This window comes from Oryctolagus cuniculus, chromosome 10 (assembly GCF_051225735.1).
Source record: "Oryctolagus cuniculus isolate XC-2025 breed Fujian yellow rabbit chromosome 10, ASM5122573v1, whole genome shotgun sequence".
In the NCBI taxonomy this organism is placed as follows: Eukaryota; Metazoa; Chordata; class Mammalia; order Lagomorpha; family Leporidae; genus Oryctolagus; species Oryctolagus cuniculus.
This window is the reverse complement of record NC_142876.1, coordinates 111820512-111836815: the sequence shown is the minus strand read 5'-3', so window position 1 is coordinate 111836815 and position 16304 is coordinate 111820512. Positions and strand designations below refer to the sequence as shown.

The 16304-nt window shown below is 58.6% G+C and overlaps 1 protein-coding gene and 1 long non-coding RNA gene across 5 annotated transcripts in view; one reads left to right on the top strand and one right to left on the bottom strand.

The window, feature by feature from the left end:
* The window catches only part of MGLL (monoglyceride lipase), a 95391-nt gene that overhangs the window by 2329 nt on the left and 76758 nt on the right, over window positions 1-16304 (top strand). The window lies entirely within an intron of this gene.
* Window positions 5729-16210, bottom strand: LOC149124418 (uncharacterized). Of its 2 annotated transcripts, none has more exons than XR_016214408.1 (2): window positions 13886-16210; window positions 5729-12839 (listed from the first exon to the last, which is right to left on the bottom strand). It is a non-coding gene; the product is annotated as an uncharacterized LOC149124418 (long non-coding RNA). The 2 variants fall into 2 exon arrangements; XR_016214409.1 differs by having other exon boundaries at window positions 14687-16210.

Genomic DNA, 16304 nt, shown 5'->3' with positions numbered 1-16304 from the left:
TGGGTGATGGGCTAAGAGTTCCTATGAGTTCTGGCAATTATCTTTTTCTGAGATTTCCTATAAGTCTGTAAGTGCCTGGGTGTTAGAGGGAGGGAGGAGAGAAGGAAGGAGAGAAAGGGTTGTCAAGTATTATGATGCTAATTAATCATTAATTCTCTACTCTGACTCGCCTGGCTGCCGAACTGCATATCCTTGGTTTAACTTCTAACGAATTAGTCTACCACGAGTTATTTGATCTCTGCACTGAAAGAGGACAAGGGACTTTTTCCTGTCCCGTCTTGGGCTCCCAGGGGCTCTGTTGGTGGGGCTGTGAGCTTGCCCTAGTTTGCGGTCAGTACAAGAAGGAGGGCCTGCAGTCCCAGCCAGGGCAGGGCGCTGGGGAGTGGGTTGGGAATGGCCGAGTTGGCCGCCCTCCCTCGGCCGTGGGTGGTTTGCTGAAGTTGCGTGGTAGGCGGCTCTCTCTGCTGCGTTGCTTTTGCTCTGGATAGAGATGGCAGCTCAGCACGGCTGGGGCTGAGCCGTGGTCTCTGGCAGTCAGCGTGTGCCCTGGGGTGGCCGCCGATCGGAGCCAGAGTGGAGAGTGAGTGGCACCGGGGAGGCAGTAGCACCCTAGGATTTGGAAGAAACATGCGGGTCCGGACCAAGTTAAGGGCAGAAGGACCGACATGGAAATAGCAACAGAACCACTAGTGCCTGTGGCTCCATGAACCCTGCCCATCATGCTACCCTCATCTCAGAGAAGGAGCCGGCGAGGTCAGGGGCCCTGCCCGGTTCGCATGGCTAGGCCATGTGCACTACCCCCCTGGAGATGACGCAGACCCGTGAACTCCCTTTTTGGGGTTGGGGCGATCCATCTGGCAGGGGCAAGCTTCGAAACATTTCATAACCAGCCCCGAGCAGGTAGCACTGAGCAGGCTCCTGACAATGGCCTGCCTTACCTGTTAACCCTGTGGTTGCTGGATCTTGGGGAGGTCTGTGGGTCGTGGAGGAGCCGTCATAGCAGACAGAGCAGGGAGGGGCAGGGGATGGGATAGAGGTTTGTGCCGACTGGGCTGTACGCGTACCTGAGACCAGCCGCTCTGCACCTGCCGTCTTGCAGCAGTAGCTGAATAGCACCGTCCTGTCTGTTTTTCTGAGAGAGGGAGCCCTCGGATAGCCTGGGCCTGGGCCTCCACCTACCCCGACCCCACACCTCCCAGGGCCCTTTGGGCTTCATCAGGGTTGGCTTCTTCTCTCGCTTAGTCATGGGCTCTCCCAGCTAGGAAGACAGAGGAGAGGAGAAAAAGACGAGACTGAACTCTCTGGGCCTCCTCTACTGACCGAGGGAAAATGTCGGTCACACGTCCCTTCTCTGCACCTGCTGCTGTGTCCGCTCTCTCACAGAGGCCCTGGGGCCCCCCGGAGCCATCTGACGTCCATGGACCACCTTTCCTGGGAGGCCCACGCCTGCTTTCCTTAGTTGGCTCTCGTTTGGGTTGGGTTCTGGTCAACAAGTTGGCCCCTGCTCCTCGGAGCACTTGCTAGATGCAGCAACCCAGAGCTGCAGCCTGTGGCTGGTGTCAGCTGCGAGTCGGCAAACCGGCCCAACCTGCTCCGTGGAAGCAGGCCATGCGCCGATCAATACCAAGCTCCTCAGGACACGGGGAAGGCAAGAAGCCCTTCTAGGGGTAGCCCCGATGATCTGCAGGAGCAAACACAATGCTGGTTTGAATAGAGAGGCCTGAGTCTGCTCACCACGGATGAGAGAGCCCACCCCTCCACCTGGCAAGTTCATGGCCTTGCAGTAGAAGTCCACGGTCATAACAGAGCATACTTCAGGTACGGCAGAGTTGCTTCCTCCAAATTGAGCACCAGGGACCTGTTCTGGGGTCTGGAACCATCGATCTCATTTTATCATCACACCTGTGTGAGAGACAGGCTTGTTGCTATTCCTGTTTCCCCATGAGGAAGTGCAGGTTCAAAGTCAGAATGCTTGGCCCCAGATGGCCCCGCTCGGATTTGGTGGCTGGATTTGGCCCAGACCCGGCCACTCCCAGGCACTTGCTCTTCCCAACAACCCCGCCCCCGAAGGAGGCCTGGTTTTGTTTTCACAGATGGGGGTTTCATTTGGGGTGAGGGCAGAGATCACAACCCAGAGTAAAGAGAAACCGAGTAATTAATTCGCCTCAATCGCTTCCTTGTAACATGGTGAAAGTGGGAGGTAGATCAAAGTTCTGCCTCCATTCTGAAGAACAGAACAGAGGAATCTGATTACGCGGCGGCTGGCGGCTGACTTGTCCAGAGGCAGCTGGAACGCCAGCCGTTTTGCTTCTCTCCCAGATTTCCACGGACCCGTGGGGCCTGTCCTTGGCGGTTGGGCTGCCGGGATGGTCACGCTGCTCTTGTGCCCTGGAGGAACACCTGTAGCACCTGTTAGCTCAGTCCACGGACTGGGTGACTCTGAACCATCCGCTGCCCACGGGGACGGCTGAATGGTATTGCCACATGGAAGGTGGCAGGGGCCTGAAAACCATCCTCAGATGATGACTTGGACTCCAAGGAAGTCCTCGTTTGGTTCTGAACGGCCAGGGCGGAGCACACGGTGGTGGTCGGCCTGGCACCAGGTGGGCGGGAGGTGGGCTGCGTGCCTGCGCCAAGAGAGCCCTGCCTCTTTGTTTCGCATCCAGTTCTGCGCTGGCAGAAGCCTCCTAGAACCAAGCCACCTCTGGGGACCTCGCTGGCTTTGCCATGGTAGCTCTTCCCTCCAGGCACCCCGCAGCCACCCCTCGCCAGGGCTGCCTCCTTGGTACCTCCCCGCCTCCGCCAGGCTGAGCTGCTCCCTGAGGGGTGGGCCGGCGAGGGGGGCCATTCTGCAACCTGCTCAAGTTCTCAGAGTCACGGCTGCTGTCAGTAGATGAAAAATGAGTAAGCTCAGGCTCCCCCCTCCCACGGTTTCTCGGTGCTCCCTGGGTCAGCCCCACACTTTCCTGGGTCACCCCTTCCTCTGTGGAGGCCACCCCCTTCACCACCCCCCCTTGTCGGAAGAGTCAGACAGGACCATCCCAGGGTGCTTCCTCTGCCTGGGGCAGATGCATTCCCCACAGCTGGGGTCTTTCTGGATGGCTCCCAACATCTGCCCACCTGCCCAGACCCCTGACGGCCTCCTCACATCAGCCCAGGGTGTGGCCATAGGCTAGGGAGAGGAAGAACCCTCACCATCTGGCTGGACACAGTTTCCATCCCTTCTGCCCCTGGAATGTTTCTCACTCGAAGATCAGGCCGGCTCGCCGGCACGCGTCCAGGTTTTCAAAGCAGGGCCAAGCCAGCGTCTGGAGTGCCTGCGCCCCCGCCCCGAGGTGTTCAGCGTTCTGGGGATTTTTCTGCTGGTTCTGATTTGAGTGCACAAAGGCCCGGGAAGGGAAGCTCCCATCTCCCCACAGGCCCTGTCGGCTCTCACAGCCCCCGTGCGCATGAGCCGCCTGGGCGAGGGGCAGGTGCCACTCTGCTTGCATCTGCGGCCGACTCCTCCCCAGGGCAGCTGACTTGCACAACGTGTGCATCCCTTCGAGGAGCCCCTCTGTGGTCCCCATGGGGAGAAGGATGGCTGAGTTCCCCCTTGGCTTGGCCTTGCAGCTGAGGCGTGGGCAGGGTACCCTCAGGCAGGCTCCGAGGGCCCCTCTCTGCACCTCCCACTCCCCCCACCCCGCTCTGGGCACTCAGCCTTTGTCAGGCTGCGACTCAACACGTGCGGTCAGCAAACCCTTCTTTACTGCCGGTTGCATGGCCCAGGCGTTGTGCTGGGTACCAGGGCACGGGGAGGGTGGCAAAGCCTCTTCTGTCTGAGAAAGGTGCGGAGATGGACAAACGCGTGGAGGGTGACAACGGGATGTGGCAGGGACCTGGGGCAGGCCTACTGCTCAGCCATGCAGAGCCTTGTGCAGGGCAGGGAAAAGAGCCCCCCAGGCAGCTGCAGCCCTGGCTTGTGAGCAGCGCCCCCACTCCCCTTTTCGTCCCGTGTCCTTGAACAGAGGGGACGGGGAGCAAACAGAACAGTGTGAGGAGCAGGGTAGCGTCAGGAGCCGCAGGTCTGTGTCTTGGACAACCCGCCAGGTGGGGGTGTTTGTGGGAATCCAGGTGGGAGGCCAGGAGGACCCAGCTGAGGCATAGACCCCGCTCCAGGAGGTAGCAGCGGGTGGGGCAGGTGGTGGACCGAGCCGGTGCAGGGAGGCAGCCGAGGACTGCCAGCGTTTTGTCTAGCGATGGGGAGGGGCAGGTGCCCGCACAGGGAGGAGGATTCTCTTTAGCCTCCTGGGGTTGTCTCTGGCAGGATGGAAACGCGGGCGCCCCAAGTGGGATGCGACAGCCAGGGGCGCCGGCCCAGCCAACAGCACCGCGCTCCAAACGCCGCCAGGCAAACGTGGGTCTACGTCGGTCCCCAATGGCTTTCGTGAAGTTTAGCAAGGAATCCTGACTCACTGTCTCCGTGGGGGTGTCTGCCGTGGGGGTCACAGGCTGGAAACCTGCTGCTTGGTGACATGTCCCCCGACACGCAGGAAACGGACCCTGCCCCACTCCTCCGAGTCATGACGTCATTTTCAACCAGCCTACTGCCTTTCGGTAGCACCTCTGTATTCTTTTACTTATTTTAATTATTTTTAGAAGTTTCCTCCTCTCATAGGGAGTTGTTATTTCTCTTGCTGCTGTCTCTGCCTTTGTAATACCATAGAAAACGGTCTTATGATTAAATAGGGCACTGCTCCTGGGCTTTTTCTTTTCTTCCTTTTTTTTTTTTTTTTTTTTTTTTTAAGTCTTGGAGAAGCAAAGATCTTTTGATGGCAGGAGAGGAAGGGCCACTGCTATTCTTGCGGTTGGTTTTTCCAGCAGCTTCGTTAAGGGCTAATTTCTCCCAGTTGCTCTAAGAATGTTCTGCAGATTCAGACCTGGCTTTGTTTTGCAGTGGAGTCTAAGAAAAAACTCGCAAAATAAGCTGCCTCGTGAATGGCAGCCGTTGTCCGCTGTTGTCCATTTATCCAGTTCCCGGCACCTTTTGGGTTTAGATCTTCGGCCCAGATGCACTTTGTCCGCGGATGCAAACCAAACTGCCAGCCTTTGTGTGAATGGAGGAAACGGGCTTCTGCCGCGCAGATTTTTACAGCTGAGATTACAAGATGACCCTTGTCCCATATTTTCGGGTCACCCAGGGTTCTTCTTGGTAGGAGGTTCATTGCGCACAGCCTCGCTCCTTAGGGCGTGGGGGTGGGGCTGCCCTGGCGGTCATTGGGTGACACTGGGGTGACTTTGTTCTCTGTGCATCTGAGGGCTACAAGAAGAGCCGCGCGCCACAGGTCACTGCCCGTACAGCTGCCCCGAGGTGACATCCCGAGCCAGGCCTCCCCCAGCCACTGCTGGCCGCTTGTTCTGATTCTTGGTGTGTGGCCAGGAGGTGTCTGCTGGGTCAGAGCTCTATCAGCCTTTGAGATGGAGGGCAGGTGGGAAGGAGTGAGGAAGTGAGGAAGAGGATGAGAGAAGTGGGGGGAAAGGAAGGAGGAAAGGGGACAGGGAGGGAGAGGGGGCTGGAGAAACAGCGGCTGGGGCGCTGGGCAGCCCGAGAGAGAGAGACTTGCAGAGGCTCCCGGCTGCTACGCGGGGTTAGACCTAGGTGAGCGCGTGTACCTTCCTGGAAAGGAAGAGGGACCATAGAACGTGTCGGGCTCTCCACTAGGAGACCAGGCTCTGGGCCAGCCTCCTCTTTTTTTTTTTTTTTAATTTTTATTTATTTTTAACCAAAGAACAAATCCATTGTTTATTTGCTTTTCAATATCTTAAACCCTTGTGAGGTGCAGCATTACCCAGTGGGCTTCGTGGGAAAGTTGCTCCGGCATCGGGCACAAACCCTGTTTCCGAGAGCACCCCTCTCCCAGGTCGCCCCGGTTTTGTTGCGTTTGCCGCCAGCAGGCACTGGGCTGTCTTAGGCATGTTTCTTGGCTGAGCAGAATTCTGCTTCTTCCCTGGCACAAAGACCTGCAGTTTTGAGAAGTGCGGTTTGCTCTCTTTGGTTCCGGAGACGATGATGCTGATGGCCAGCAAAAGTGGCCTCGCACCACCATCTCCCAGACCTGGCTCCTTCTAGAAGTCCTGTTCCCAGCAGGCCTCCACCGGCTGCAAGATGGCGGAAAGAGCCAACCTGCTCATTGAACAGATGGCAAGACTGAGGCCCGGAGGGTGAAGAGGAATTCTCAGGCCACTCCCAGGGGCTGGTGTTTCGTCTGTGCCGAGTTGTGTCTCAGGCACTGCTGCTGTGCCACCAGCCCGTTTGGAGAGATGCGAGCTGAAGCCCAGCTTGGGGCAGCTCCCTGTCTCCCCTCCGAGTCCGCTGGCTGGACCACGTCTCCAGCCAAGTGGTTCTGTGGTCCGTGGGCTGCCACGTGTGGGCAGTTCAGTGGTTCTCCGGGAGGCCGGGCAGGTGAACTTCACAGATGGTGGAGACCTTCCTGGAGACCCCGTGCAAGGGAGTGGGCAGGAGGGGAGACATGGGAGGCAGAGAGCCCTGGAGACCTCTGGGAAAGTGAGAGTCTGGGGCTGGGGGCTGCAGGTAAGAGGACCCTCGAGGAGAGAGGAAAGGGGGAGGGACAAAAGACCGGAAAGGGGGAAAGATGGAAGCAAATGAGAAAACTGCCGTGGGCCCTGCGTGGCCTCTGCTTGGTGTCTCCTTGTCAGAGAGTTGGGCTCCCCAGGCCATTGGCAGCCTGCTGGACGGGAGATGAGAACCTTCTAGTTAGGAAATCACTGCGTGTGGACGTCTGAGAGGTCTCACCTGTGGGTCCTGTTGACGCCTCCTTTATAAACCAGTTTCTGGGGATGGAGGAGAGCTCAGCTCCCAGGGCAGGGCCAAGAGCAGACCCTGGATGCTGTGGAGAAATTTCCCAATCGTGTTCACATCAGTTTTTCTCTTCTTTCAAACGAGGGGTGGCAGCCCCTTCCCCAGGGGCTGGTTGGGCAGGCTTTGGGCGAAGTGCTGGGACCGCGCCCGGCACACGGGGAATGACACGCGGCAGTAACACTCCCTGCCGAGTCTGAACTCTGGCCGCCTCCGCCTTCCTCCCCCTGGTGGGCAGTGGGGACCACGTGCTGGGTGTGTCTGTGGCTCACCACTGTCCTTGGCTCCCTCCACCCTGCGGCAGACATCTGTGGAGGAGACCTGGAGTGAAAGCCCTGGTGATTTCTACACGTCCCGCCGTGGCCGCGCTCCCCGGAGTTGCCTGGCTTTCCGTCGCCAGGCCGTTTGTTTCCCCTGCAGCAGTCAAATCACAGCTCTGATTCATGGACACTGCAGACTCCTCCATAAACTAAGACAAGGCTGGCTGCTTTGTTTATAGAGCAAAGGCAGCGAAGCCACGGGGAAGTCAGTCGGCAGCGGTGAAATTCTTTCTGCGTGAACGCATAGCGTAATGAGACGCTTTCCTGCACGGCCGACTCCACGGCACCGGGCGGAGGGCTGGACAGCCTTTCACTCTGTTGGCCGGGATCCACTCCACAAGGCTTCACGGAACCACCCGTCCCCACTCAGTGGCCCGTGTCTGAAGCTGTGATTTTCTCCTGTGGTCCTGCCTGTGTGTTGGGGGATCTATGGAAATGTTTGTGGTGCCAGGAAGGAGACCGTAGCTAGGGTGCCGTCCCGCCATTCCCTGGCAGAGCTGTCTGGGGTGCTCAAGTAACCCGTCAGCTGTTCCTGAACCTGATTCTGTGCTGGGCTCAGCGGGGCGGGTCTTCTGCCGCTCCTGGTGGGGCTCGGACTTGATCTGTGGGCGCCGGCAGGCCAGTGAGGTGCTTGCTGATCTTGAACAGTGTCTGGCATGAGGCTGTTGGTGGGATCACCTCCGTTCTCCAGGTGCACTCTGTTCCTTGATCAGATCAGCCCAGGTCGGGAGTAGCATAGCAGCAAATGCTAGGAGTGCTTTGGAAGTCTCTGCTTGTGTCAAGTGTGTCGATACTGGGGGTCACAGTGAGTCTGGAGGGGCCGCCGTGTGGCATGCTGGGTAAAGCTGCCCCCTGCAAGGCCAGCATCCTATGTGGGCACCACTTGGGGTCCCAGCTGCTCCAATCCAGTGCCCTGCAATGGCCTGGAAAAAAGCAGTGGAAGATGGCTCAAGTGTTTGGACCCCTTCCACCTACATGGGAGACCCAGATGAAACTCCTGGCTCCTGGCTTCAGCCTGGCCCAGCGCCAGCCGTTGCAGCCATCTGAGAAGTGAACCAGTGGATGGAAGATCTTACTGTCTCTCTCTCTCTTGCCTTTGCCTCTACCTCTCTCTCTCTCTCTGTAACCCTGACTTTCAAATAAATAAATAAATTTTTTTTTGACAGGCAGAGTGGACAGTGAGAGAGAGAGAAACAGAGAGAAAGGTCTTCCTTTTGCCGTTGGTTCACCCTCCAATGGCCACCGCGGCTGGCGCACCGCGCTGATCCTAAGCCAGGAGCCAGGTACTTATCCTGGTCTCCCATGGGGTGCAGGGCCCAAGGACTTGGGCCATCCTCCACTGCACTCCCGGGCCACAGCAGAGAGCTGGACTGGAAGAGGGGCAACCGGGACAGAATCCGGCGCCCTGACTGGGACTAGAACCCGGGGTGCTGGCGCCGCAAGGCGGAGGATTAGCCTACTGAGCTGCGGCACCGGCCTAAATAAATAAATCTTAAAAGGAAAAAAAAAAAAAAAGAAAGCAAGTCTAGTGGCCAGCCCAAGGCAGCCTGTGGGCCCAAGAGCAAGGCGTGGCAAATACTTTGTTGCTATTTATGGTGTCTTCCATGGGGCAAAAAACTCTTGGAACTAAGAGTTCAGATCCCAGATAAAACCTTATTCCTGCCTCTGCCTGAACTACTTTAGACCAGTTTCCGACTCTTAGACCTTCCAGAGAGTTCCCGGAGCTCTTTTACATTTTTGTGACTCCAGGATGGGTTGCCTCTCTGAGCTGCTTTGGGGGCAGAATTCCCATTTAGGTTTTGTTCTGTCTCCTCCAGGCCTTCCCTCTCGCAGAGTGGCAGGCCTGGCCCAAAACAAGGAACCTCAGACACATCTGTCTCTACAGGTGATCCCTTGAGGTTCTAGGTGGTTCTGTGTCTCAGCCAGTTTAATTTGGAGGGAAACTGCACGGGCACGCAGACGGGTGGCGTGGGCGCCGCACCCTAGGTGCTCCCCATCTTAGCAGAGGGATCAGGGTGGGTGCCAGAATCTGGGGGGCGGGGATGGCTCCGCAGGCGTGAAATGAGCTCTGGGTGTGGCCTCAGCTTGTGCTGCTCAGCAGTGGAGGTGCACACGCACGCTGCACCCTCCTGCCCATGCGCGTTCTGAGCCGCCCGTCGCACGAGCACCCCCGTATGGGCCGGGTCTGCTTCCAGTTTGGTGACACAGGAACAAAGTGGCTCTGTCCCTGCCTTTGAAGATGTCAGCGAACATTTGTCAGGGAGGTGGTGCCAAGTGCCGTGGGCGTTCCTCGCGAGGGCCGTGGGTTCTGTGTTGGGGTTTCAGAGAGAAGTTTAAGCTGAGTCTTGGGGGCGGAAGGGGCTTTCCAAGCAGCGAGCTGGGAAGGGGAGCCTGGTACGCTCTGAGAATGGCAGGGATTCTTTGAAACTGGAGTCTAAGGAACATGGTGACCCCCGAGGGTCCTCACTCTGTGCTGCTGGTTCCGTGCATGACAGCCGGGTGTGGAGGGATCGCGGCCTCTGTGCAGAGGCTGCAGTCGGGGTCGCGCGGGGCTGGGCATTGGTCACAGCCTGCCACATTCAAAACGAGCGGTCACATGTCGCAAGGCTGCCTGGGGCTGACTCTGTAAAGCCTGCCTTTGCACACCCGTGCCTCCCTGTGGTCTCACAGTGGGCGTCGCGGCCGGCCGTGAGCTGGCCGGGAGGTCATCCTGTGCCTTGATGCCTTGCGTCCAAGGCCACCCAGGCTCAGAATCCCCCACTGGGCAGCTGGCAGCAGATGCAGATGGGTGCGTGCCAGGAATAGACTGTGCACAGAGGCTGGGCCCAGTGCAGGCCCAGGAGTTACCCTCCCTCTGGGGCCACCCCCTTCTCTCCTGCTAACGTCTGTCCCCGGGTTATGACTCACGATCAGCTTCCCTTTCTTTTTTTATTATTATTTTTTTATTTTTTTTATTTGTTGACAGGCAGAGTGGACAGTGAAAGAGAGAGACAGAGAGAAAGGTCTTCCTTTGCTGTTGGTTCACCCTCCAATGGCCACCGCGGCCGGCGCACTGCGGCCGGCACACCGCGCTGATCCGATGGCAGGAGCCAGGTGCTTCTCCTGGTCTCCCGTGGGGTGCAGGGCCCAAGCACTTGGGCCATCCTCCACTGCACTCCCTGGCCACAGCAGAGAGCTGGCCTGGAAGAGGGGCAACCGGAACAGAATCCGGCGCCCCGACCGGGACTAGAACCTTGTGTGCCGGAGCCGCAAGGCGGAGGATTAGCCTAGTGAGCCGCGGCGCCGGCTCAGCTTCTCTTTATTTTTTAGTATCGTTTGCAGCCAGGACTGGCCACAGAACCTGGTGGAGGCTAACGAGACGGAAGTTTCTGGAGCATTCCAGGATTTTAGCTCCACCCTGAAAGGCAAGAGAGAGCAAGTTGCGGGGCGTCTCTTTCTCTGCCCCGTTCCGCTCACCCCCTGTTTCCTGCCCGGGGGATGCGGGCAGCACATAGGTGCAGCTTGCATTCCCGAGAGGACAAGGCCACGAGCACAGAGAGCAGAGGACATCGTCAGGGACAGCTGAGTCCTTGGTGGAACAGCTGAACCGACCTTGGGTTGGCCTGCAAATGGGCGTCAGCTGACGTGAGAAAGATCCATGCCTGTGTTCTGAGGCTTTCAGCCTTCAGCCAGACGCATATCTGAATGTGGTGGGTGTGGGTGGTGAATGCTTGGGCTGCCGAGGCTTGAACTGAGCCCCAGAGTGGGCCAGGGGCACGTGGGAGCAGGAGGAGGAGAGGCATCCTAGGCAGGGGGCCCAGCCAGGCAAAGGCACTGGGGATGCTGGAGAACCGTGGGGCTGCCGCCAGGGCCCGAGCAGGCCTTGGTCCCAGCCTAGCCGGGTGCCGGGCAGAGCCTGTCTCACTTTCCCTCCCCCACCGCAGCTGCGACGTGAGTCACGGGTCAGGAAGCATTCCCCAGGGCCCTGTGGCGGGAGACCGGCGCCCTGCTCCTCGGAAGGGGCTCTGCCGGGGGACCCCTGGGCAGCCACCTGGAGACCCCAAGGGGAAAGCCTGACAGAGTTCACAGGTGGAGAGGGAACCCAGGGCCTGGTGCCATAGCCTGGGCCCCTCGGAGCAAACCTCACAGGACCGAGCCCTGCGGCACAGGAGCCCGTGAGCGTGGGTGGTGCACTCCGTCACAGCTGAGAAGCATCGTGGGTCCGGAAACGGTCACATTGGAGATGGGAGATAATTTTTTTTTTTGGTAAGACAGACCGGAGGAGAGGGAAAAAAGCCATTTTCATAGGCTGTGTAAGAGCTGGGGCTGGAGTTACCGCCCCGTTCTTGGGTTCAGGGTCCAAGAGAGACCTCCCGGCTGTCCTCACCCTGGGTCTGCCTCCCAGCAAGTCCCGAGATGCAAACGTCTGTCCACTTCAGGGCACGGGCAAACGAGGAGAAAGTTAAGCCTGAAGCGAGCAGAAGGAAGGAACTCATGAAGATGACGGCAGAACTTCGCGAGGAATAATAGAGCAAAGAAACCTGCAAGTCCGTGCTTTGAAAATGTCAACAAAACCGGCAAATCCTTAGCCAGAGTGATCAAGAAAAAAATAAATAATTCGGATCAGGAATAAAATGGGACCTTACTATAAACTTCAGAAATAAGAAGAATCGGACAAGGCATGCTGTGAACAATGGGATGCCAGTACGCTGGACAATTTAGATGGCATGGACAAAATTCTAGAAAGATGCAGACTATCAAAACTGACTCAAGAAGAAATGGAAAACCTGAGCAGACTTAGAACGAGACCTCGAATTAAGCAAAAAACCGCCCACAGAGTATAGTCCTTCTACAGGCTGGAGAACGGGATCTGTGAAATGCCCACCGGGCCCTCACACTCCCAGCTGCCTGTCCTCTGAGCTCAGAAACAAGACAAGCACATCCATCTCGCGGCCTGTGTCCAGCATCGCCCTGGAGACCTGGGACCTCCAGCCGTGGTGCATCGTGGGACCTGTGATCAACACCTGATTAGACAGGCAACCGTGGGAACAGAGACTGGACGCACGCGTTGGGGTCATCTCGGGCTTGTGGTGTCGCGTGGGTGGTTTTACGCTGCCCTGCTGTGTTTCCAGCATGTTCTAAAAGGAGCGGTTGTGTGGAAGGCACTGGAGAACCCTGTCCCTGAGCCAGATCCCCCAGGGTGACGGGATCCGGACAGAAAAGGGAAACGTGCTGTGGACTGGCCAGCATCTGAAGGCCCTCAAGGAACAGGCCAAGAGCTGCAGCGCAGGGGCTGTGGCTGGAGAGGGCCTTGTGTGCCTTGTTTGGCCTTTCCTGTGAGGGCAGAGGGAGGGTGCTGGCGTTAAGACGGGAAAGAGAGCAGAGGCTTCCTTCCCCGGCTGAGGGGTGCAGAAGTAGAAGGTGCAGAGGAGGGGACCCTGGGGATGGGGCCACAGGCTCCCTGGGCCAGCAGCTGGCCTGGGAGTCTCCTCCTGGCCCTCTCTTGGGTGGTGTCAGCTAAAGGCAGGGGTGAGGGGAGAAGGTGCTGTGAGGGTGGTTTCATGACAACCTTCCCAGGATGCATCAGGGGCTCCCTCGAGAGAGAAGCAGGCTGGGTGTTGAGTGGCCTCTGGCCCCCAAGCTTCCAGGTCCCAGCAAGAGCGGCCCAGGGGGTTCTGCAGCATCTGCCGGGAGGAGACGAATGCATAGCGGTGAACACTCATCTCTGCTTCCTTCCACCCACCCATCTGTCCGTCCTGCCTACCTTCCATGCATCTGCCACCCATCCACGCAGCCGTGCACCCAGCCATCTGTCTACCCATCCCCTCATCAGCCCGTCATCGCATGCATTCCATGCACCTGCCCGCATAGCTGTTCATCCACCTGTCCACCCATCCACCCATCTTCCTTCCATCTGCCTCATTCAACACGTATCTGCTGTTTACCAACCCAACCGACCTTGCGTGGAGACATCATTAAGACCCCATAGTCCCTGACTTCCAAGGGCTCGCAGGACAAGGAGAAACTCAGGCAGGCATGTGCCGGGGTCTGGGGCCTTGACCTTGTAGTTTGCCTGGAGTGACTGGAAAGCTTCTCGGAGGAGGGACCCTCACAGTCCCGTGCTCGTGCACTGCCTGGACTTTTGGTGCATTCAGAAATGAGAACACGACACCAGCGATGGGCGTTGTTTGGCTCCGGTACCACTGAGGCACCAGGCATGAGCTGGCGAGGAGGCCTGGCTGATGTCCCTGGCTCAGCCCCGGAGGACTGCAGAGAGGTGCAGATCTTGAATTCCTGCCCTTCTGAACTACTCTTGCACCCAGTTTCTCAGTCAGCTTGCACTGCCTTTGGAAAGGGAGACGGAAACCCGGCTTCAGGAAGGCCCAAGCCCACGCCTGCCCTGTTGTGTCCCTTCCCCGAGTCACGTGAAAGTGACCAGCGTGAGAATCAGAGTCTCGCGCTGGTGAGAAAGCCACGTGCTGAAAGGCGGCAGAGCCAGGACTGGAGCTCAGATCTGCTTGCTTTGAAAGCACCATCATCCCCCACGCCCAGCTCTGCCTCGTGGAAACATACAGAACACTGTGCACGTAACCAGCCTCGTGCAACCGATGACTCTCGGTGCACACAGCCGCCCTGGGAGGTGGGCATGGGAGCCCCGTTTCACAGATGAGAAGACTGAGGCGCCACGAGGCTGGGTGAAGGAAGAACAGCCGGGGTCCCAGTCCAGCACCTGCTCTGACGATGCCGGCCTGGCCGCGGCTGCCCTTCCCGGGTATCAGGGAGCTCCGAGGCCCGGCCGTGTCGTTCAGATTGGGGCCGTTGGTTGGCCCCTTGCACTCCTCCCTCCGCCTGCCCCAGCGCCCCTGCGCTCTCGGTCCGTTCCTGGTCGCTCGCTGCCATCCACTTGGCATTTCACCACCCAGAAGAACTTGGAGCCATCTGCAGGCCCGGGAAGTTCAGGCTGTTCTTCCAGGGAAAAAAAACGCGTTACATAAGACGGAGCCCAGCTGCCTGCAGCAGCGCCCGTGGCTTCCCCCGTGGCATGGGGCCTTCTGCCCAGCAACGCCTCCTCGGGGGGCTCGGGGAGGGGCTTTCCCCAGGGCCCTCTGCGCACCTCCCTCCCGGCAGAGTCTGGGCTGCCTGCCTTGTGCCTGGGGGACACACGGGGGTGGTTTCCAGGGCCTGGGGCGTCTGTAGAGCCCCCGGGGGACCCTCGCCCTCTTTCTCCTGGTGCCTCGCAAGGGCGCCTTGGCCTGGCCCAACTGTGGCCGTTTCTCCCTCATGCAAAGGGCCTGACCTTCCTTTGCTCATCTGAAGTTAGTCTGTTTGGGTGTTGCCAAGGAGATCGGCTGTGTGCATGTGTGAGAGAGAAACTAAACTCAGCAGCACCAGTGACCACCCAGGACTAACTACTGCTCTGGGCACAGACGCTGAGAGGGTGGAGGGCACCCCAGAGAGCATCTAGTGCAGTCCCTGGGCTCAACAGTGGGGAAACTGAGGTGCACCAGCCCCGGGCCCCCACACTCCTTACTGCAGGCCTCGCTGGCCGTGGGAGGAGCTGCGGACCAAGTGGGATGAGTGGGGTCAGCTGACTCTCCCGGGGTGGCAGGAGGGCTTGGAGCAGGGGGACACGAAAGCCGGGTCTGGACAGGAGCCTGCTGGCTGGCGACGGGCCGAGGCCTGGGACTGTGTCTCCTCGGGCTCCACGGCGTGCTGCTGGCCGCACTCGCGCTCGGCTCCGCGTCCCTTTCCCCAAAGCCTGGGCGTCCACGTGCCGTGCTTCTGTCTGGGGCTCTTGTAAGTGCCTCACAGTTTTAGTTGAATCAACCCACTTTCTCTCTTTCTTTCTTTCTTCTTTTTTTTTTTTTTTTTTCACCTTAGATCTATTTAAAGGAGAAACTTGATTCTAACACAGGAAGTGGAAAGCCAGTCTCCCAGCAGGTGCCGTAAATGGAAGGTGATCCCGAGACAGAAACAGAACGCTGGTGCTGAATCCCAGCTGTCCATGGGGCCTTGCCAAAGAGCCCCGAGCTCAGAGGCCTCTCGCCAGCCTGGAAATGCAGATGAGCCGGCGGTGGAGAGGTCGGCATCGGCCTGCCATGCTCACACGTCCTCACAGGCGTGGCACGGGCTGAGCTGGGAACAGGCAGCCTCCTCCTGTGCCCCTTGGAAGTTATTTAATGTGCTGACCCCACACCTCTGCTGGGTGCCCTGCACCCCTGGGGTTTTGTCACGCCTGCTCCTAAGTGTTGAGCCTCTCTGTCCTTCCTCCCAGGGACTGGTAGTCTAGCTCCCTGCCGTTATGTAGATAGCGGCACCTGCGGCCCGAGCCCGCGGGCGTTGCGTTGGCCCCTGGGAGAATTTTGGGGCAAGAGCTGGAGGTCAGAGCACCCCCTTCCCTTTGCTCTCGCAGGTGGCCTGGCCGTGGGCATCTGCTGTTTGGAACAAGAGCCAACACTGATGTAGGGAAAGAGGGACTTGGGCCTGGGAGAGAGAGAGCTCAGCATTCTCTGTCCCACCGCCCATCGGGGCCCCTTGGGTGTTATTTCCCGAACCTCGGGACAGCTGTGAAGCCCTTCATTAATGGCCCGTCCTACAAGTGCCCTCCATGGCCCATTCCTGATTTCCCAGAAGGCCAACTGCACACACTGCTCCGGATGCAGTCCCCAGGGAGCCCTTGGCGTCCGAGTCTCCTCGGAGCTGGCCAGGGTCCTGCCGTCCAGAGGCCAGCGCGCATGCTAATGCAGGACTTCAGCGCCCCGCCCCCTGCAGAACGGCTTTTCGATTAAAAATAGATCATTCCTGGAGGTTGCATCCCCGAAGTGGAGGGGACTGGTTTTGAGGCAGGAGCTCTCTGGCGCTCAGGAGTTGTAATTTCCATCTGAGTTGCTAACCTAGCTGATGTGAGGCAATTATCCATCTCATTTCACCGCAGCTGACATGTTTTCTGCACCTCTAAGAGATTGCTGGAGGAAGGGAAGATGTGGGAGAGGATAATTAAGCTTAATTAGGGAATCCGGGATGTCGGTTGTGCTGGTTACTGCATTTCGGGCCCGGGGTTGTCGGGCTGCTAAGAGAAGCAGCGGCCTTGCGCTCGGCTCCTGTCTGCATCTCATTTGCAGTGACCAAGGCTTGCAGCTGCGTGAGGG